We start from the raw sequence: 23,126 nt of genomic DNA, 5'->3' as shown, positions 1-23,126 counted from the left end.
AGGTCCTTTCTTTCCATGCGGATGCACAGCATGCCCTGTGTCTTACGGGGATCAGGAACTGCGAATAAAGGGTTCATAGGTAGGTGATACTACGTCAGTAATGTACGATATTGGCCATTAAAATTGCTACACCAAGAAGAAATGCAGATGATAAACGGGTATTCATTGGACAAATATATTATACTAGAACTGACATGTGATTACATTTTCACGCAATTTGGGTGCATAGATCCTGAGAAATCAGTACCCAGAACAACTACCTCTGGCTGTAATAACGGCCTTCATACGACTGGGCATTGAGTCAAACAGAGCTTTTATGGCGTGTACAGGTACAGCTGTCCGTGCAGCTTCAACACGATACCACAGTTTATCAAGGGTAGTGACTAGCGTATTGTGACAAGCCAGTTGCTCGGCCTCCATTGACCAGACATTTTCAATTGGTGAGAGATCTGGAAAATGTGCTGGCCAGGGCAGCAGTCGAACATTTTCTGCATCCAGAAAGGGCCGTAGAGAACTACAATATGCCGTCGTGTATTATCCTGCTGAAATGTAGGGTTTCGCAGGGATCGAATGAAGGGTAGAGCCACAGGTCGTAACACATCTGCAACGTAACGTCCACTGTTCAAAGGGCAGTCAATGCGAACAAGAGGTGATCGACATGTGTAACCAATGGTACCCCATACCATCACTCCGGGTGATACGCCAGTATGGCGATGACGAATACACTCTTCCAATGCGCGTACACCGCGATGTCGCCAAACACGAATGCGACTATCATGATGCTGTAAACATAACCTGGATTCATCCGAAAAAATGACGTTCTGCCATTCGTGCATCCAGGTTCGTCGTTGAGTACACCATCGCAGGCGCTCCTGTCTGTGATGCAGCTTCTAGGCTAACCGCAGCCATGGTCTCCGAGCTGATAGTTCATGCTACTGCAAACGTCGTCGAACTGTTCGTGCAGATGGTTGTTGTCTTGCAAACAGCCCCATCTGTTGACTCAGGGATCGAGACGTGGCTGCACGATGCGTTACAGCCATGAGGATAAGATGCCAGTTAAGATACCTGTCATCTCAACTGCTAGTGATACGAGGCCGTTGGGATCCAGCACGGCGTTCCGTATTACCCTCCGGAGCCCACCGATTCCGTGTTGTGCTAACAGTCATTTGATCTCGTCCAACGCAAGCATCAGTGTCGCGATACGATAAACCGCAATCGCGATAGGCTACAATCCGACCTTTATCAAAGTCAGAAACGTGATGGTACGCATTTCTCCTCCTTACACGAGGCATCACAACAACATTTCACCAGGCAACGCCGGTCAACTGCTGTTTGTGTATGGGAAATCGGTTGGAAACTTTCCTCATGTCAGCACATTGTAGGTGTCGACACCTGCGCCAACCTGTGTGAATGCTCTGAAAAGCTAATCGTTTGCATATCACAGCATCTTCTTCCTGTCGGTTAAATTTGGCGTCTGTAGCACGTCGTCTTTGTGGTGTAGCTATTTTAATGGCCAGTAGTGTATAACAGGCTGGGAATTTGAGTCACATGGAAAGTGTATTCGGATGGCCTAGGTCGTTAAGGTGACCGCTAGCCTTAACCGGGAAAACCGGGATCCAGACCCGGTCGGGTACAAATTTCCAACTGTTACCATTGATTTTTTTCAGAGCCCAAATTTCATTAACGTCGTTAAAACCATTGAACAACTATTGCTTCTGTGATTGAATGTCATAGTACTGTCAAGAGTTATTCCGAGGTATTTTACTATACGTTTTGGGAGATTGATGACGCAAGAAGGCTCGAAAGCTACAGTGGCAAAAGAAAATGAAGATGACTTGTAAGGTCTAAATTTCTTTCACCGGATTTGGATATATTTTGGGTGGGCTATCGTATCTGCCTCACCTAATTTATTGTGCATTGACGCTGGCTTTTTATCTTCAGAGGCGTAAATGACAGTTGTTAGTTTTGAGGCTGCTTGGTGAGCTGTGTGGAAAGTCAACTTGCGGCCATGACAGTACCCAGTGCGTACGTGCGACGCCCCTCCAATATGCGCCGCTCTACACACGCGTTTGCAGTCAGTACTACTTGGGGAAGTGGGCTGGGAGAATAGAGACTTAGCTCTCACCCCGCTCTTGCAAACGCAAGCGGGAAGCGCCCTGGGACGAGATGGATTGGAGTGCTGCGCCCCCGGGCAGTATATTCGCGCCGACTGGAAACGGCCACTGCACGCTCTGACCTCACGGCCGGTGCTCAGGCATTCCGCACCAACGTATTGGCGGCGTGATGTACGGCCCGGCATAGGGGACTGGTGTGCGGTGCAAGCTATTCGTCGAGCAGACAAGGACGCCCCACTTGACCTCGCTCAGAGACGTCCATATATTGAATGGTCTACATCGAGGTACAGTGTATAACGGGTGTAAGTGCAGAATTTCTGTTGGTGACTGAGAGCCGTGTACTGAAGAGTATTACATCAGTATTTACGTCATTTGCAGACTAATGATTATAGTTACTAGGAGTGGAATGTTTTTAGGTGGGTTAGTATCCTCAAGTACAAGTGGCAAGCCGTTGATGCTTATTTTGCCCTAGGCAGCGTCCGAACGACGTCATTGACAGAGGTGGAGACGGCGGTCGGTCGTTCAGACTGGACCATCTGAGCTTTTGCTTTTTCCATAATACTTATTTCTATGATCATCGCCTTTCATATCGCCTTTAGTATTATCTCCTAACACTTCCATGACCAATTTGCTCAAGATGTTCACCACTAGTATTCGAAGACTACCGAGTTCTTTCTCTTCGTTATAAACATTAGCTTGCATTTATCTCCATTTAAAGAGTAAAGAATAACCGGCAGAAACCCACTTATTCAACATGACAACGCCTCGCTGGGAAGTCCTGAAAAATTACAGTGTTGACATACCTTGCGCCACTGGGGAATTTTGTCCAAATCTTTCTGCATTTGCTTACCACAATCCGAACACGATGTGAAATCCATCGCGAAATGGAAACCACATTGAAAATCCGATGAAGCTTTGGATAGGTGTGTCGGACAGTGTCTCTACTATGCCCGTCGATCGCCTCAGGTGGCCCTCTTCAGTTCTGAGCGCTCAGTGAACAGTTAAAGATGCCTAGAAAATAATGTCTCCCGTCAAACATGAGTGCCTGTGAGAGATTTCGCCTTATTTCATGCAATCCGCACAACATAAGTGCCATGCACTTCATTCTTCGTGACAACTGTCGGCAATGAGGACTCCCTCGCAGCGTTTTCGATGGTAAGTGTTTGAGCACCCACCATAAAACGCGGACTTGGCTCCCTGTGATTTTCATCTCTGCTTACGTGAACCGCTAGCTGTGAGAACAACATTCTGGCACAGACAACAAGCTGGAGAGCAGCATAGAGAATTGTCAGAAAGCACAAGCGGCTTCCTACTATGACGAGGTATTGGTACAATGCTGCGACAAATATCCCAGTCGGAGTGGTGACTGTGTAGGGAAGTAGCTGGAATGTTTAGCTAACTCTTGCGAAAGAAACGTTTTTGATTTTTACTGTGGTTTCCATTTCGCGAACGATCATATCTTTCTTTCCGAACAGACCTTATACTTTTCTGTAGATACCAGCAACTTTAAGGGACAATCTCGTTTTGCTGCTGAACGAATCTGAAAAATCGTTTTTTTCTATTGAGCTTACAAGAGGTTTTATTACGCTTTCTTAGAGCATATCCGATGCTGCTTTCTGTTATTTGCAACATGCGAGCAGAAGTATAACGTAAGAAGTTTCTATATGCTGCAGTCAGAGAAATATTAAAGTTCTCGACGTAGTTAGGGGTACGAGTTATTATCTCTCGCTACGCTGGGCTGCTGATTCCCCATCGTATTCGTGCGCAGTGCTTGCTTCGCCAAACAGTGTGACGCTCCCCGGCAGGTGAACTCTGATGGAACTGCTGAGCCCAGAGGAACTGCAACTCTCCGTTAAGCCGCGGATTGCGGCTTATGTCACGGTTTGCACACTAAAGTGAAACTGTGCACTACCTGTTCCGAGAGACTGCTGACGTACAACATAGTTCGTGTTATGCTGGCGACTTACGGTGCAGGCCCCTCGAATTGTTAGCGGTCTCGCTCCGCCTGGCAGTTAGGTTGCACCTCTCTACCTGCCTTGCTGGAGGGGAGGCTAACTCGCAGTGGAGTTCAGATCAAGTGACTCACGTACGTAAAATACGTAGTAGAAACAGTAGTAACAGTAACAGCAGCAGCAGCTTTAGTCATCAGTAAATCCCTTTGGAAATGTTTTGGTTTTGTAATTTAACCAAAATAAAAAATAGAGTAATTCACATATACATTCACAGACTTACAGTTCTAGACTGAAAAGGACGGCAGAAAACTACAGGGCTTCGACAAAAATATAGGAACACCGCAAGAAACGGATGCTTACATGCAGATGACAGTCAAGCCTGGCGGTTGCGTTACTGTATTTGTCCACGAACGGGATCAGTGCAATATCCTCAACACGTTACAAGGGTTCAGAACAGTGTTCTGTGTGGTTGTTATAACGTTATTTTTAAGTTTTTCGTAAAATCTCAAATACAATAATACGAGAGAGTTTCATTTTGTCGCCTTGCTACGACGAAAAGTATAAGGAGAGACAATAAAAGACAAGAAGAGATCCAAGAACAACGATTTTATAATTAGTAACAAAGAAAGAATACCTCTGTCCTTTTGGGTAGATAAAGGAATAAAGTCTATATCATCTTATTTTATTATTCTGTTGGATGTCACCCAGATAGAATATGAGTTATATGTAATGTTCTGCTAAATATTAATCCATCTCAACATCATATTGTAATAAATAATCCAAAATTACATTTTGAAAAATATTAACCAAAAGTTTAATTGAATAATGTTAGATGCTGTAAATTACCTCTTACTAATCGGCCTATCCTGCTTGCGATATAAAATATGACCGTGGATCACGTGTATGCCTAATGGATTTTTTTTCTAATTGTATAAGGCTATCTTTCACGAAGAAGTGATACCGATAAGTAGGAGGAAAGTGTACAACCGACCCTTCTGATGGAAAGTCTACTAAAAATAAAAGTAATTAAACCGAACAGGGCTATAGTTTGGAAAATGAAAGTTATTTTGTGCATTCACTCACGAACAACACTGGACACAAAGGGTTACCACTGTTCATGAATCCAAAAGTTACACTAATGAACAAAAAGGAAGGAATTAACGGTCGCCAGCCCACTAGGGCAATTTACATTCAAAGTCGTGTACTAGATGATGGGAAAGAAAAACATGTATTATTAAACACTGACGTGGCAAATAAAGGTTGCCACTTTTTTTTTTGTTTTGTTTTTGACACTATTTTAACTGAGTATGTAATGATAATGAAAACTGAGAAGCCACTCTTACGTTATGTTTGGCATTAAATTTTGAAAAAGGCAATCGAGTAATGATTTGAAAATATGCAATTAAACTGTATATTAGTACCGAACTTCGGTACGTGAGCAATTACTTTCAGTGACCTCAGCATAACGTCATCAAAGAAATTTAGAAACAAAGCAAGCACTTTTTACTTTGCCGTTACTTATTTTGCAAATTGGATTTCATACTATAGTCTGAACAACTGAGCCTTTCTTACTGACTTGAACAGAGTAAAATACTATAAAACATACCAAACCAAATAGCCATGTGCTCCAAGCTATATGTAAAATACATAAAACTTCCGCACTCTTAATTTGTGCATTTCTTTAGATTTGGATTTTTTCCAGTGATTGATTCTCAAACTTGAAAAATGAAATTGCTTTACTTTAGTCATATACTGAAGCCTCTGTTGTACAACAATTAATTGAAAGTAGACTGAGGCTAAAATTCTTAAAAGAGAAATTATTCATTAATAAATTGGCTGTAAGCATTGAATTTGTTTCTTATGACACTCAGTTAGTACATTAGGGAAAAAAAGGAACGAGGTTCCTACACGGTAACAATGTCTGGGGGCAATGAGGACACAATCGCCATGAGTTTAACTGATTATTATTTAAATAAATCTTATCAATCAAATCACATTCCGTTGTGCTGCTGGGTCTTACTTCAGTGCTGTGCATACGACGAAAATCGGAGCCGAAGACGAAACTGTGTTGCTGGAACTGCTGGTGTTGTTGAAGACGGTAGCATCTTGTGGAGCCACGGCTAGTTGTAGGAACGGGCAATCGTAATTAATACAGCCTCTTCCGCCCGTCTACTGTCCGTACTCCTGCTCTAGACGTCTGGCCGGCGCGCGTACATGATGCCGCCGAAAATGGTAGTCTCTACTGCGAGAGCGTTAACACCACACTTACGCACACTACAATCGCTGGAACCCGTCTCCCCGTCTCTCCGCGCGTTCTGCGCAACTACTCCCTACCCAAAGATTTTACAACGCACAAGTATTGCTATTATCGTTGCTAGTCGATTCAAATAACAATTCCTTTGGCTTTTTCCCAGAGCTTATAAGTTTCACAGTAAAACACAGATAAATACAATGAAACGTCAACAGACTTCTACCTAAATGTACACATACAGTGAAGCAATGTCCTTACTTATTAAAAGAAAGCATTTAAATTACAAATATTTACATACAATTAAAAAAAAGTTATACGTCGGTAGCAGGTGCCATGCAGCCTGCATTTTCGGTGTTACAGTGTGGCCTTCTTTAAAACGGAATTGATTCGCTTAGTGTAAAAAATTTTGAGAACCATTTGGCTCCACTGTCTTCACTACCATTTTTAAAATTTAAAACGCAGAATTAAGAAACAAAATGCGGGTGTTAAGCTAAATCTGATTTTCACGCAGAGGATACTATTTAATAACCACGCGGTTTTGCAATTATCAAATGGATCGATTGCATGGAGATTATGAGCCTACCTGTTATTTTCTACTTCCATAAAAGCTGAATGTAAACAACACTGGTATTTGAAAGGAGTAATAACCATTGCAATCACCACACTTAGACTTGTAGTGCAGATAAAGATTGATTTTATATTTTTCTTTGATACGTTCTTCCCATTCTATCACAACTTTTAATTAAGGGACGGTGGGCTCTACTCGTTCATTAGTAGTAGTAGCCCATATTAAACTGTGAGTGCATTATGTCGGAGTAATGTGAATTAGAACGTGCACAATTTTTGATGCTCGTACGGTGTGTGCTTCCGTATTCAAGGTAGCGGAAGTGTTTGGTGTTTCAAGAGAAAGTGTATCGAAGAGTTGTACGGCGAACAGCGAAGTCGGAAAATCATCATTCGTGAAGCCATGACGCAAGCAAAAGCGCGCGTAGAGTGATAGTGACAGACAGTCATTGAACAGGATCGTGACGAAAAATGAGGGGTCGACAGCCGAAAAAATCACTAAAGAATTGAATTTCGCACGCACAAATCCCTCCAGCACTAAAACAACACGAAGAAAGCTCAGTAATCGGGAAATGGCAGGGCGAACTGGAATTGCAAAACATTCATCAGTTATGCAAATGTCCGTAAAAGTAAGACATGGTGCCGAAGACAAAAAACCTGGACTACGGATCAATGAAAGAAAGTCGTTGGATCGGATGCCTCTTGTTCCACAAAGTTTCCTTCTTCTGGCCGAGTTTCCGTCCCAAAAGTGAAACCCGGCGCGTGTTCTGTGACAGTTTGATCAACCGTATCGTTACTCTGGGAGGATGCACTACTACCACGGACTATGTGACCATTATGGCTGATCAGGTCCATCTCATTTAACAATGTTTGTTCCCAAATGGTGATGCTGTGCTCCGAGACCAAAGGGCCGCTGTTCACACAGCTTGCACGGCCATGACTGGTTTTGAGAGTACGAGAATGGAGTGTTGCATCTCCCCTGGCCACCAGACTCGCCAAATTTCAATATTATTGAGCGTTTGAGGTCTACTTGTGTGTGATCGCTATCCATCTCCATCATCGCTTCCTGAAGTTGCCAATGTTTTGCAGAAGGAATACGAGAAGTATAAGATTGCCTTGAAAACCATACAGGGACCGTGTATATCCATTCAGAGACGACTGGAAGCTGTTTTGAATGCCAACAGGCTTACTACAGCATATTAGAATGATAATATGTCGTTTTTGTGGTGTTTGCATATTTTGGTTCATCCTCTGTATACAGGACAGCCGTCCACAAAACGAGCACGAAGAGTCTCTACATTTGGTACCGGGGTTGCGTAGACAAGAGCTTTCAAATGCCCCCATAAATGAAAGCCAAGAGGGTTGATGTCAGGAGAGCGTGGAGGCCATGGAATTGGTCCGCCTCTACCAATCCATCGGTCACCGAATCTGTTGTTGAGAAGCGTAGGAACACTTCGACTGAAATGTGCAGGAGCTCCATCGTGCGTGAACCACATGTTGTGTCGTACTTGTAAAGGCACATGTTCTAGCAGCACATGTAGAGTATCGCGTATGAAATCATGATAACGTGCTCCATTGAGCGTAGGTGGAAGAACATACTGACGAAACTAAAATGAGCTCTAACATGGAAATTAAGCGTTTCCGGACACGTGTCCACATAACATCTTTTCTTTATTTGTGTGTGAGGAATGTTTCCTGAAAGTTTGGCCGTACCTTTTTGTAACACACTGTAGAACACCTTTGGGATGTTTTGGAACGCTGACTTTGTACCAGGCCTCGCTGACAGACATCGATGCCTCTGCTCAGTGAATAAACACTTGTAGATGTATTGTAAAGAAGAATATTCTTGTTTCATGATTATTTTGTATCGTTTTCGAGCAGTAATTAAAATAACATGAAGCTTTAAACAGTACGGATGCACTGACAACTTCTTCCTTTGCGTGCAGAAGCGTAATTTTTCTCCCATTACTATGATCAACATAAAACTACCTAATTTATCATATTAATAGTTTTTTCATGACCAGTTTCGGGAGTAACTATCTGTGATTCTCAGATTCTCAGATCTCCGCCCTTGGAGATCTGGAAATCTGAGGATGGCAACTTCCTAAACTGCTCTTGAAATAAACTATTTCACATCAAGCGATCTCAGCTTCTAATCTTGTAAATTACAACATTAGATTGCCCCAACAACGTGTCTAAATTATATAGAAAACTGTTGTGAGACGGCAATAATTACTTTTGTTATGTCTTGCGATATTACATGGACTTCTCTTTTTGCGGCTGTGTGTGTGTGTTTATACGCGTATAACTTTTTTACGATCTTTTCAGTTAATTTCAGAGGAAAATTTTATATTTTATTTTTTGGTCAGGGCCAGATGGTTTTTTTCTTTTTAATGGAGGTACCACAGCTAAACACTACTGATTTCATTTTATTTATTTATATTTCATTCTTTGCGACTGGTTTTGACGTCACGCTGGAAACTGATATACTTGATAATTAGAGTATATTGTCTTGCAATGTGGCATATTAATGTCTGGAAATAATTTAATTATCTTGTCCAAACACATTTGTTTCTAACGAAATTAACGGTTCCAGCTGGCATCGGACATCCACAGATCATAAAATACAGGCAGTAATTAAGTCGCAGCACTGCGTTAACTACGTTGTCACATTGTCAGACACCGTGGTTTCGTGTAGTTTATGATATGTGGCCCATGCCGGCCGAAACAGGTTATTTCGTTAGAAATAAACTTGATTGTCCCGGGTAATTAAATTACTCTCAAAATAATCAATCACTGTGGTCGCTCTCTCGATAGAAGTGCAGTGCTTTCCAATTAACTGTTCCTTTGAAAATGTCGCTGTTTTGGTGTTCCAGAGAAGCAACACTGTATTTAGAGAGCAAAGAAAAGTATTGGTGCTGACGAGTCAGAGTGATATAGCGAGAGCCTCCCTGCGTCCTTGTTTGAGTGCCGTAGCAAATTCCCTAGGGCTGCGGCCAAACCCAGATGGCATCCAAACTCTGTCGCGGCATCCGACCGCTTGTTTACGGGCTTAGACTGGAATTCCCCTGGCAGCGCCGGCCGCCGGCCGCCCGTTGCAGAGCGACGCAGTTTGGGATGCCTAATCCCCAGGCGCGGCGGCTACCTAACTCACAGTAGGGACCCGTCGCGCTGTTGGCCGGCAGCGGCGTGCTCGAGATAACCTGGCGCCGAGTGCCGGCTGCTGGCGATGGGCGGCGCCGCCCATGTGGGCCGGCGTCTACCTGCTCCCTCTGACCCGCGCCACTACATCAGCGCCCGGGTGCTTTACTACGAACAGCGCGATCTCATTAAGCTAAATGGTCCGAGCCGCGTCTGTTGCTGTCGTGCGCTCTCCCCAGCAGGTGGGAGGGGAAGAGGTATAAATGTGTGCGCGCGTACGTGCGTACGTGTGTGTGTGTGTGTGTGTGTGTGTGTGTGTGTGTGTGTTATAGACAAGGGGGGGGGGGGTGGCGGGAGAGGGGAAGATCAAAGTGAACCGCCGATGGAAGCACGGAATCAGGGATTGTATGTAATTAAATCCCGCTTTCGAATGGTCCGCACATCAATACGAGCGGACTTTATCGTTTCCGAAAAATTCCCCGGGCTGCGTGAAAGGACAAAAGAGTGAAGCACCAGTAAACACGAATGTTGTGTTTAGGACATCGAGAGCGGATACCATCGTGCGGAAACGATGTTACGCAGTGCGATGCGTTATTGCGTCTACTCCTCTATTGTTTCTGATGGGAAACGTCTTTATTTGCGACCTATGTCTGAATGACCCGATGGAAAACGTACGAGACATGTTTGCTCACACATTTATAAAGTCTCGACGTTTTAAAATACTTAAAATACTACGTCCTCGCCGTACCAAGAAAAGGTCACAAATATGCGTCATAGTTCTAAAGCGGGCTTCAATACAATCTTCTTGCATGAACAGTTATTGCGTGAACTGTGCCGGCCGGAGTGACCGAGCGGTTCTAGGCGCTACAGTCTGGAACCGCACGACCTCTACGGTCGCAGGTTCGGATCCTGCCTTGGGCATGGATGTGTGTGATGTCCTTAGGTAAGTTAGGTTTAAGTAGTTCTAAATTCTAGGGGACTGATGACGTCAGAAGTTAAGTCTCATAGTGCTCGGAGCCATTTGAACCATTTGTGTGAACTGTTGACGTTTAGCGATGTCTGAAGTGTTTTCAGTAATTGCTGCTCTGTTTGGATCCCCGTGTTTAAGATTATTTCTGTTATAAACAGAGCGCACTTCGATTGAAATACGTGTAATAAACTAATAGATCCATCTGCGGATTACAGTAGTAACTGCTACGAATAATACTATTTTGTTATACCAAAGTCTGTTTTCTGTAATGTACTAACCAATTCATCAATATAATCAACATATAAACTCAAATGCACCAAAGATATCAGTTGTTGCAGGGTTCGTGTTTCTCGCTCCAGTCGCGAAATGAAAGCTACATCTCATTCCTGTTTGGGTGAACATAACATTAAATCAAAGACGCAGAAATAGTACTCACCTTAAAATCAACGCTGTTGGTTCTTCGGTTAAATCAGACTTTTTTTCATCGATGTACTTTATTATCCATAACGAAACCAGTCACGACCGAAATTTTGCGACGAAGACCATGAAACAAAAACTAAAACACAGCTCAGACCAAGAGGCTACCAATGCATTTCGTAAATTTTCAGCAGATAGTGATACTGTACTGCAAGAAGATACTAAGATTGTTCAACTGACTTTGACAAGCAGATGAATGACAACAGCTGAAATTCTGGCAGGGGCTACAGGCAGAGTATCACATAGAAGCGTCGGGAACAGATGACTGGAAGCTGTGCTGATTACTCGAATTGTCATACGTCGTTTACAGTTGACACCAGAGGGACTGAGATATATTACGTAAAGGTAAGACAGGGATGCAAGACAGAGACAGCCAGTGGTACACTGAGGTACTCCTACGAATGTAGTGCATTGCAGAAGTCAGTTACAGCGTTCAAAGCGACACTCAGCGTGGAGATTGTGCTACGTGATTGTAGGAGATTCTGACATGTGGTTTTGCGGTTGACAGTGAAGGGACATCTAAAGATGGTGTCACATAAATTTGAATTTGTGCTACTACTTTTATGAGTTTTATCGAAATCAAACCATTGCAGCAGTATATATTTTTGATGTGAATTTATTAAATTTTAGGACCATTTTTTATTGTTATTTAGGACTATAATTTCTCTCCGGCATTATAAGTTCATGGTGGGACTGTGTCTAGGAAAAATGTGAAATAGCTCTCAACTGTATTTGACGAAATGATGGGTGGTTGAAAACTACGTCCCAGGGATTGCGAAGTGAAACCACCTCCTTAAAACAATTAATTGTTGACTTTTTTAATTGATTACTATGCTGTGATACATCAACTTTGTCAAAAATTTTAAATTTCGTTGGTAATCCAAGGGCTAAACTGCAGAAGATTTCCAGAGCCAGTTGTAGACTGTAACCATAACTTATTTGTCATGAGCTGCAGATTAAAACTGAATAAATACAAACCGTAGAAATGTAGGAAATTAAGGAGATAAAACTTGGTAATTTGAACTACAGGTTGTTAAGAGTTTCAAGAGTAGCCTTAGGCAACAAATGATTCAAACAGGTCGGAGGAATACAACGGAAATGATACCTTTGTGACATGGAATACTGAAGGCATAAATGGAAGAACTAGGCAAAAAGCAAGTCACAGTAGAAATCCTTAGACAAGAGATATTTAATTTATTTGGCAATAGGAAAAAATACAGAAAAGCTGACGAAAGGGAACAAGGACGTCTACAAATGAAACTGACAGAAAATGCAAAATGACAAAGCAGGAATTGTTAGAGCAGAAACGCAAGTCTGGAGGAGCACTCAGAATGTGGGAAAGATAGAGGCTGCCGATAGTAAATATAAATAAAACTTACAGGAAAAGAGAATTACATGTATGAATATCAAAACCAGTACTAAGTAAAGGAGGGGAGGTCGAAAGGTGGGAGGAATACACGGAAGAGCTATACAAAGGAAATACTATGAATTTTTTTTGCTGTAAAGTTCAGTCGTCAATTGCAAATATATTATTGTTATGCTTTACTGGTTTCGACAAGTTAGTCATTCATTTTCAGAAGCCTACAAAATCAGGGATAATAGAAATTTTTAGAACGTGTCTATATATTTATGTGAAGTATAAGACGTATATTACAGAAACTTACTTAGTATTGGATTAGCAGATAAGAATATCTTCTTCATAGAAGCATAATGCCAAGATACGTCCAGAAATGTACATATTATATGTGATTATTGTAAACACAGATAGGCAATTTACGGTAATTGAATCACATCTACGCATCTGTTGTGCTACCATCAAGAAACATACATAAAAGCATATATAAAAACTGTAACAAAAGTATATATAGAAGTTATACATAATTCATTTATAGAGATATGGCACATAGTTCTAATATATAAAAGGAATGGGCTAATTTTTACGTTTTATAAGAGATGATAGATAATCAAAACAGAGTCTGTTGATCATTCAACAAATCTTTTGATTTTAGGTGCGATTGTTTATAGATTTAAAATTTTTCTAAAAGGTTCATTTTGCAGACCTTGTCAACTAACAGCAAAGTTTCCATGCCAAGAAAGGAAGGAGGAGGAATTGTGTGTTTCTTTAGTTTGAGATGTTCTGCAAAAGGTAACTTACATGAATTCTCGCCGTCTTTGTTGAGAAAGTGCTCACGAAAGCGGGTCTTAAATGCGCCCCCTGTCTGTTCTATATAAAAACCGGAAATACATTTCATTGTATTTTCAACTGGAGGTTTCTCATTACGAGTAAAGAGCAAGTTGGTGGCATTTTTGGTGGTAACGGATACAGTTATGTCTCATTTTTTTAAATAAATTAGCTGTACGATATGAAATGTCCACTAGATGTGAGATCGTAGTGTATTTAACAGTAAGGCAATTTTTATTCGGTGTAGATAAATTTATATTGTTGTTGGTTTTATTATTATAAAGTTTTGTACAGGATTTTTCTTGATATCCGTTTTTGACCGCTGTATACCTTACGATATTAAGTTCTGTAGCAATAACAGAAGGAGTTAGGGGCAACTCAACAATACGGTCTATCACACACTGAAAGAACGCCAATTTGTGCTTAAAGGGGTGACAAGAAGAGGATGAATTATGTTCTCTGTTGTGATGTGTTTCCTGTAAATATCAAAGTTAATTTTACTAAACATTGTTTCAAGTGTAGAAAACTCAGTTCATTATGTGAATTTTGTATTTCATATGTAAATTAAATTATAGGATTCTTTGTGAAAAATAGAAAATACATCATTAACTCTCTGAAAATGTTACTTTTCCTCCTGACCATATACTCATATCTTTTCTTATTACAAATTCCTATAGACGAAACGATCCTTATTACTGAAGGCAATTTGATTAAGTACAAGAAATTGAATGCAAATGAAACAAAATAATTTATAAGATGTTTTTGAGAATCATTCTAAAATACAACTACTTCAGTTTCATTGGTCAGCTTTAACAACTGCCTTACTCGATCTCGATCTGACACCTTCATTTATAATTTTGAAATACAATTTTTTTAAATTCCACCCCATATTGTTCGACCGGCGAAATACGAACTTGAACGTAATAATTTCTGTTTCAAAGAAGGTTGGTAGTGACAGGCGTGATTTTTATTAAAGCATAGGGTTAGTAAGTGATGGTTTCAAAATACTAGTGCGGACTGAAAGAATAGAAATATTGGCAGAAATCGACTTCGGGAAAAATCAGTTTTGATTCCGGAGAAATGGAGGGACACAAGATTCTGTACTCCCGCTATGACTGTCTTAGAAGAAAGACAGTTCTACGTTTAAAGCTTTTGTAGGTTTAGAGAAAGTTTTTGGCACTGTTGGCTGGAATGCATTCGTTGCAACTCTGAGTGTAGCAGATATAAAATACAAGGACCCAAGGGTTATCAACAACAGAAACCAAAGCTACTGTTGTAAGAACTGAAGATCGTGAAAGGGAGGAATTAACTGAGAAGGGAGTGAGACAGAGTTGTAGATTATCGCTTATGTGACACTAAGCATGCAGTAACAGAAACCAAGGAGAACATTGGGAAGTTCATGCAGAAGAAATGTAGTTTTTAGGGCTCTCTGCACTCCGTCATCAGGCCACAAGTGGCCCATCGGGACCATCCGACCGCCGTGTCATCCTCAGCTGAGGATGCGGATAGGAGGGGCGTGTTTTGTGTGGTCAGCACACCGCTCTCCCGGTCGTTACGACGGTTTTCTCTGACCGGAGCCGCTACAATTCGGTCGAGGAGCTCCTCAGTTGGCATCAGGATGCAGAGTGCACCCCGAAAAATGGCAAAAGCGCATGGTGGCCCGGATGGTCACCCATCCAAGTGCCGGCCACTCCAGACAGCGCTTAACTTCGGTGATGTGACGGGAACCGTTGTATCCACTGCGGCAAGGCCGTTCCCTTTAAGGCTCTTTATGAAATTCTTTGAGAGATGGAAGACACTTACAAGGCCGGTAAGGGAAAATAGTCATGAAACCACGTTATAAGATGATTATCGAGGAGTAAGGGAACGAAGTCGAATGAGATTCGGCGATGGAGAGGAAACTGAATTAGAAATTGAGACACTAAAAGTAGCAGACGAGTTTTGCTACTGGCACCAAAATAACTTTGAGCAGCGTAGAGAGGATGTATAATTAAAACTAGCAACAGAAAGAGAAGCGTTTCTGAAGAGTACCAATTTCTAAACATCGGGTATAAACTTGCACTATGTGATCAAAATTATCCGGACACCTGGCTGAAAATGACTTACAAGTTCGTGGCGTCCTCCATCGGTAATACTGGAATTCAATATTGTGTTGGCCCAGCCTTAGCCTTGACGACAGTTTCTACTCTCGCAGGCATACGTTCAGTCAGGTGCTGGGAGGTTTCTTGGGGAATCGCAGCCCATTCTTCACGATGTGTTGCACCGAGGAGAGGTACCGATGTCGATCGGTGAGGCCTGACACGAAGTCGGCGTTCCAAAACATCCCAAAGGCATCCTATAGGGTTCAAGTCGGGGCTCCGTGAATGCCAGTCGATTACAGGGATGTTATTGTCGTGTAACCACTCCGCCACAGACCGTGCATTATGAACAGGTGCTCGATAGTGTTGAAAGATGCAATCGCCATACCAGAATTGTTCTTTAACAGTGTAAAGCAAGAAGATGCTTAAAACATCAATGTAGGCCTGTGCTGTGAAAGTGCCACGCAAAACAACAATGGGAGCAAACCCTCTATGAAAAACACGACCAAACCATAACAACACCGCCTCCGAATATTACTGTTGGCACTACACACGCTGGCAGATGACGTTCACCGGGCATTCGCCATACCCAAACCCTGCCATCGGATCGCCACATTGTGTACCGTGATTCGTCACGTCACACAACGTTTTTACACTGTTCAATCGTCCGATGTTTACGCTCCTTACACCAAGCGAGGCGTCGTTTGGCATTTACCTGTGTGATGTGTGGCTTATGAGCGGCCGCTCGACCATGAAATCCAAGTTTTCTCAGCTCCCACCTATCTGTCATAGTACTTGCAGTGGATCCTGATGCCGTTTGGAATTCCTGTGTGATGGTCTGGACAGATGTCTGCCTATTACACACCCTCTTCAACAGTCGGCAATCTCTTGTCAGTCAACAGACGTATCGGTCTGTACGCTTTTGTGCTGCACGTGTCCCTTCACGTTTCCACTTCACTGTCACATCGGAAACAGTTGACCTAGTAATGTTTAGGAGTGTGGAAATCTCGCGTACACACGTATGACACAAGTGACTCCCAATCACCTGACCACGTTCGAAGTCAGTCAGTTCCGCGGAGCGCCCATTCTGCTCTCTCACGATGTCTAATGACTACTGAGGTTGCTGATACGGAGTACCTGACAGAACGTGACAGCACAATGCACCTAATATGAAAAACGTATGTTTTTGGGGGTGTCCGAAAAACCTTTGATCATATAGTGTGTCTTTTTCTGATACTATTTGTCTGGAGTGTAGCCTTGTACGAAAGGAAAACACGGAAGACGAACAGCAAAAATAAGGAGCGAAGATAAGCATCTGAAGCATTGAAGAATGCTGATTACACCGATAGACTGGATAAATAATCATCAAAGACGAACAGTGGAGAGCCGCACGGGATTACCCGAGCGGTCTAGGCACTGCAGTCATGGACTGTGCGGCTAGTCCCGGCGGAGGTTCGAGTCCTCCCTCGGGCATGGGTGTGTGTGTTTGTCCTTAGGATAATTTAGGTTAAGTAGTGGACTGATAACCTTAGCAGTTAAGTCTCATAAGATTTCACATACATTTTAACACATTTTTTGAACAGTGGAGAAAGGTAATGTGTGGCACAACTTAACTAAAAGACCTGAGCAAGAGACGTCAAGGCATTGTCATTGGAAAGAAGTGATTTCTGCACAGGACACATTAGCGTATACAGCTGCATCAGTCTAGTTTTCGGCTTGGAGGCCACAACATCAGCGATATCATCAGCGAGTCTCACCATTGATTTCATGTTGCATTTTCCTCTCATTTCCGAATATTTCTTTTATTTTCTTTATCGCTTCTTCGAGGTACATGCTGAAAAGTAGACAAGAAAGACTGCCGCTCCCCTTCGGAACGTTTTTAATCTCAAAACTTCTCCCTTCGTCTTCCAACCTTATTTTTCCTTCATGGTTTCTCTACATGTACTATATACTACACTTCTTTGCCTGCATCCACATCCACATCTATACTCCAGAAACCGCGTTATGGTGTGTAGTGGAGAGTACGTGGTTTACCACTTTCACTTATCCCATTCCTGTTTCAGTCGCGAACGATTCACGGCAAAAACGATTGTTGGTAAGCCAGTACTTAAACTTGAATCTCTCTATTCTTACCCTAATTGTCCCTTCGCGAAGCAACATATTGGTTGACTCTCAAAGGTTTCTGTTGGATTCCTTTCATGTTAATTTCTTAAATCTGTTGTCATTTACGGCATAAATTCATCTTCTAAATTTACTGTGGTGTTTCTGACTATCTGGGAGGAGACTGAGCAGTGAAACGTGTTACTTTTACACATAAACAAGAACGATCTGTCACGCTACTACACTTTAAAACACAGTTTATATGTAATTCATGTCACACAGTCTCATACGGAACCTACATCCGCTTTCTTTTATATACTGTATATGATAAGATACTGTCATCCCCCTTCCCTTCTGTGTGAGAGGATGAATGAACAAATGTATTTCTAGTTGCAGGCTGGATGGTAGCAGACAAGCCTGTCTGCTAGAGAACAGTAGGACCAACGTCGGAACAGGTAGCTACGCTTTCTAGAAGCAAAGAGGTTTCTATTCTTAGTATGGTTCTGTCCGTCCCTTGTCATGTTGGTATAGGAAGCGGCTTCTCTGGCCACTTCCGTTTGTATTTGTGAGCCACCCTCAGGAAGGGACCAGGTCAGCCTGTACGCGGCGAGCGTCTGAAGTGGTAAGATCTCCGGCTATGCGCGTGTCTGCTAAGTCCGTAGGACAATGGATTTCTTAAGTTCAGCCTAACTGAAAATTTAATCACCTTTATTTCAGGTTTAGCTCTAAAGTATCTAATGTTATCTTAAATTGCAACGCAGTGTAATTCGAGTGTGAAGTTCAGAGTAATATTCCGGTATTTGCTTTGTCACTACTTTGTGAGTAAAGCGGAACCACGTGTTGATCCGTAACTCTAAGTTCATCAATCTTAAATGCGAATGTGCGTGAGATTATAACGTCTCGTCTTGACAATATTTTTCAATATAGCAACTTTTCTTCATGTTCAACCCGCGTGGGGTGTACTTTGTGAGACCAGTACCACGTGCTTATACAATTGTTAGACCCATCAGGTTAATAGTAAAACGATAGTAACCAGTTTTAGGTTTTTCTTTTGTAAATTGAGTTTCGATGTAATTTATTTTAATTATCAAAATTATTGTGGAGTTACACTCTTTGTGTAAACCAAGTTGACCACGTGAAGCATGTGGTGTAATCATCAAAGTAGCCCTCAGCTATTCTTTTCGGGAAGATTTCACAGGGAGTTAGTATGAATTTAGTATACCAGTGTGTGGTAATTACATGACGGACAGGATTGCGCTACGAACGTAACTTCTTTGGGTGAAAATTGAATCGGTTGGTTGTGGTTAATTTCCTCTTGGATATGTTACGACGTTCTTCGTGTGTTATTTTATGAATGCAGTGTTGTATGTAGTCTCCCAATCTTGGCTCCCTATTTGATGTGTTCCGTAAGATTACAAACTCACATTTTCACAGACCTAAATAAGGCACCAGCTTAATTATGACTCAAGTTTAATATGCTGAAATTGCAATGATCAATGTTAAAATAAATTTCCAAATATAAACTGATTTATTTCTTTTTATTTAAATTCTCTTTTTATATATTTATCACCGGTTGTCGTATGACGATTAAAAGATTATAATTAATGTTAGTGTGGTTGGGAATTTGGTAAGCTAGATTGGATACCTGGTGAAACAGTTGCTCAGTAATGCAAGGTTAACTTCCCCAGACAGCTCACAGCTTTAACCCACTTTTATGGTCTTGAATATCAGCACCGCTTTCATAACAAATCAAAGCTACAACGTTACAACTCATATAGGAACGTACGTTCATGGAATTTTAACAGTAAACCACAACGTGATGCAGGACGTCTCTCTTGCAGCGTCTGCAACTGGAAACGGCTGAACATTTCTGTGACGCCTTCGCTGAAGCTGTAACGAAATGCGCTGCTCTTCTTTGGATATCCTCTATTTCCTCTGTCAACCATATCTGATACGTATCCCATACTGCTGAGCAATATTGAATTACTGGTCGAGCGAGGGTTTTGTAATCTATCTCTTTTATACGTTGGCTGAACTTTCTGAGCATTCTTCCACTGAATCTCTGTCTGGCATCTTCCTTACCTGCCATTAGTTTTACGTGGTAGTTCCACTTAACACTGAGGTGACAAAACTCATACGATAGTGATATGCATACGTGCAGATGGCGGTAGTAACGCTCATACAAGGTATAAAAGAGCAGTCCATTGAGGGACATTGGGGGAGCTGTTACGTGTACTCAGGTGATTCAGGTGAAAATGTTTCAGAAGCGATTATGGCAACGCGACGGGAATTAACAGACTAAAACGCGGAATGGTAGTTTGAGCTAGACTCGAGGGGCATTCCACTTCGAAAATCGTTAGGGAATTCAATATTCCTAGATCCACAGCGTCGAAAGCGCGCCGAGAATACCAAATTTCAGGCACTACCTCTCACCACGGCCTTCACTTAACGACCGGGAGCAGCAGCGTTTGTGTAGGCCTGTCTGTTAGCACAGAAAAGCAACACTGTGTCAAACAACCTTAGAAACCAATTTGGGACGTACGGCGAACGTATCCGTCAGGGCAATGCTGCAAATTTTGGCGTTAATGGGCTATGGTAGCAGACGACCGACACGTGTGGCAACACGACATAGCCTGCAGCGCCTCTCCTGGGTTCGTGACCGTATCGGATGTACCGTAGACCACTACAAAACTGTGGCCTGATCAGATGAGTCCCTATTTCAGTTAGTAAGAGCTGATGGTAGGGTTGGAGTGTAGCGCAGACCCCAACAACAAGGCACTGTGCAAGCTGGTGGTGGCTCCATAATGGTGTGGGCTGTGTTTACATGGAATGGACTGAGTCGTCTGTTCCAACTGAACAGGTCATTGACAAGAAATGGTTATGTTTCGTTACATGGAGACCATTTGCAGCCATTCATGAACTTCGTGTTCCCAAACAAAGATGCACCATGTCACTGGGTCACAATTGTTCACGACTGGTTTGGAGAACATTCTGGACATTTCGAGCGAATGATTTGGCGACCAAGATCGCTCGGCATGAGTCCTATCGCAAATTTATGGGACTTATTCGAGATGTCAGTTCGTACACAAAACCTTGCACAGGCAACACTTTCGCAATTGCGGACGGCACTAGAGGCAGAGGTAGAGCTCAATATTTCTACAGAGAACTTCCAGCGACTTCTTGAGCCCACGCTACGTCGAGTTGCTGCACGTCGCCGGGCAGGAGGAGGTCCGTCTCGGTATTAGGAGGTATCCCATGACTTTTGTCAAGTCAGTGCAAACTGCTCTGAACGCAAATTTCGAGATCTTTTATGGATGTTATAACGCTATGCTGGCGTTGCGTGCTAGCTGTCTCCTAATGACCGAACTTCCAGTTCTGTCATAGGAAAGCAAGTATAATGCAACCGCGGAATGTCGAATGCCAAATATGACCTTGACATGCAGTAAGCGCTACCCTCTGGGAGGAATTTTGAAAAGTTTGACCATGCATTAACCTAACAGACAGAGGGAATCGAACGTGAATTTCGTAAGGGTGGAAATTAGTAGAAAGCAGAAAGACTATAATTTAGAAAATAATGAAAGTAGAGAAAAATTACGTAAATGAAACAGAAAACGGTCGCCAGCCTAATTAGGCATAATAATGTGTAAACATTATTCTCAACGGATTTATATGTACTCTTGCAAAAGGAACTTTCATTAATTCTTTCTTAGTAAAGTGCAATGAACACCTATAACAACCAGACAAATTACACACTGGATAGCAGTAGTTCTCAACAATATAAGTTAGCAATCACGGAGCCGGCCGGAGTGACCGAGCGGTTAAAGGCGCTACAGTCTGGAACCGCACGACCGCTACGGTCGCAGGTTCGAATCCTGCTTCGGTCATGGATGTGTGTGATGTCCTTAGGTTAGTTAGGTTTAAGTAGTTCTAAGTTCTAGGGGACTTATGACCACAGCAGTTGAGTCCCATAGAACTCAGAGCCATTTGAACCATTTTTGACAGCAATCACGGAAATGTAAAAGAGACTTTACTCCTGTTAACTAAAATCATTACTTCACCCTTTAACTAATTCAGCACAAAATATTTTCAAAACAACACAAGACTAAGTCGTACCTGACAAGAGTTCAAGTTTAATTACATACATACACACATCACAAATGCAATAACATGACACTGAAATAACACATTTCATATTCATGTCACAGTGGCAATGTTTCAGATTCATTTGTAAAACTCAAGTTCAAATTGACTGCCAGTAAAGATTAAAGTGAGGGCTCTTAAACTGTCCCTTTCTTTATAAGTAACTATATTCACATTTCAGAAACACTTTGCCTCACATAAATGCTGAACTACAACTCCATTTAAGATTACTTAGCCCTCAATGCCTTAAAACAATTTACTCTAGGAATATTGTTATTAAGCTTTGGAAATAAATTCAAGTTCAAGTTAAGTTACAAATACGATCAAATTTAAGTGCCTCATAACACCATTTGTGAAGCAAGTGATTTCAACTAACCACATTTATGTTCATTAGTACTAAAACTCTGAGACTTTCAAATTAAAGTAGTTCATAGCAAATTAAAACTTTTCATCAGTTAAATATCATGTGACTTTCTTTTCATCCGTGAAACAAATGATTTAACTAGCAACTTTTATATGCTTTAAAACTGAACATGTTGTTGTGGTCTTCAGTCCTGAGACTGGTTTGATGCAGCTCTACATGCTACTCTATCCTGTGCAAGCTTTTTCATCTCCCAGTACCTACTGCAACCTACATCCTTCTGAATCTGCTTAGTGTATTCATCTCTTGGTCTCCCTCTACGATTTTTACCCTCCACGCTGCCCTTCAATACTAAATTGGTGATCCCTTGATGCCTCAGAACATGTCCTACCAACCGATCCCTTCTTCTGGTCAGGTTGTGCCACAAACTTCTCTTCTCCCCAATCCTATTCAATACTTCCTCATTAGTTATGTGATCTACCCATCTAATCTTCAGCATTCTTCTGTAGCACCACATTTCGAAAGCTTCTATTCTCTTCTTGTCCAAACTATTTACCGTCCATGTTTCACTTCCATACATGGCTACACTCCATACGAATACTTTCAGAAATGACTTCCTGACACTTAAATCAATACTGGATGTTAACAAGTTTCTCTTCTTCAGAAACGCTTTCCTTGCCATTGCCAGCCTACATTTTATATCCTCTCTACTTCGACCATCATCAGTTATTTTGCTCCCCAAATAGCAAAACTCCTTTACTACTTTAAGTGCCTCATTTCCTAATCTAATTCCCTC

Source organism: Schistocerca serialis, chromosome 1, assembly GCF_023864345.2.
Source record: "Schistocerca serialis cubense isolate TAMUIC-IGC-003099 chromosome 1, iqSchSeri2.2, whole genome shotgun sequence".
Taxonomy (NCBI): domain Eukaryota; kingdom Metazoa; phylum Arthropoda; class Insecta; order Orthoptera; family Acrididae; genus Schistocerca; species Schistocerca serialis.
This window is presented reverse-complemented; position numbering follows the sequence as displayed.